The 1021-nt window shown below is 34.3% G+C and overlaps 1 non-coding gene across 1 annotated transcript; it reads right to left on the minus strand.

The window, feature by feature from the left end:
* Positions 1 to 357: 357 nt before the first annotated feature.
* On the minus strand, positions 358 to 431 carry TRNAV-CAC. Its single transcript has one exon. It is a non-coding gene; the product is annotated as a tRNA-Val (tRNA).
* Between the last annotated feature and the right edge of the window lie 590 nt (positions 432 to 1021).

Consider the following 1021-nt stretch of genomic DNA (forward strand, 5'->3'; position numbering starts at 1 on the left):
AGTTACTACCAACAAGTATGTATAGTAAACAAATTCAAATCAATTTAGGGTTAATTCTATCTGATTACAAGACAGAATATAATTTATTTTTACATTCAGACATCATATAATACCTACAATAAATGTCTTCATAAGTTCATACTATGACCTATTTTGCAACTAAGTTATATAACCAAGTTATATAACTAAGTTAAACTAATTACTAAACACACTATAAACTCAGTGAAACTGTACCAATGATGCCAAGAAAAGGAGAAGAATAAATGAAAGTGAAAATGTCTGACCCGGGATTGAACCGGAGCTCCACCAAGTTATCAACAGTAGTTTGAATGAAAGTTATAAAACCAAAATGAAAAATGTCTGAGCCCGGGTTCGAACCGGGGACCTCTAGTGTGTGAGACTAGCGTGATAACCGACTACACCACCCAGACCTTATAATTCCCTTTTTTCACTCTTCTCTTTAACTAATTCATCATAGAAATAATTGAACAATTTCATTTTTAGTAAGACAAAAAATCATCTCGTACTAGAGAAAAGAGGAAGCCACTCTTCCAACTAATAGAAATGAGTCAAAAACAGATTGAAGGGCGAGAACAAACAAGAAATGTATATAAATGAGGAAACAGATAAGGAATTTCTGCTTGAAAAGAATTTATATTACTCTATGACTCAATTACATTACACAATAAAAAGCAAAAACATATTCAAGGACTTGATGCGTGAAAGTGAGGAAACAAGTTAACTAAAAAAAGGCTTAATTAATACTCCCTCCGTCCAACAATAGGAGTCCCATTTCTTATTGGTGCGGGTTTTAAGAAATGTTAAGAAAAGTGAGTGGAAGAAAGTTAGTGGAATAGGGGTCCCACTTGTATATATTAGTTTTAAATGATATGTGAGTGGAATGGGTTGGTGGAATGTGGGGCCTCTTTACCATTTATAGTAATTATGAACCGGGACTCCTATTTGTGGACGGACCAAAATGGAAAAACGGGACTCCTATTCGTGGACGGAGGGAGTATTT

Source organism: Salvia hispanica, unplaced genomic scaffold, assembly GCF_023119035.1.
Source record: "Salvia hispanica cultivar TCC Black 2014 unplaced genomic scaffold, UniMelb_Shisp_WGS_1.0 HiC_scaffold_1127, whole genome shotgun sequence".
Lineage (NCBI taxonomy): Eukaryota > Viridiplantae > Streptophyta > Magnoliopsida > Lamiales > Lamiaceae > Salvia > Salvia hispanica.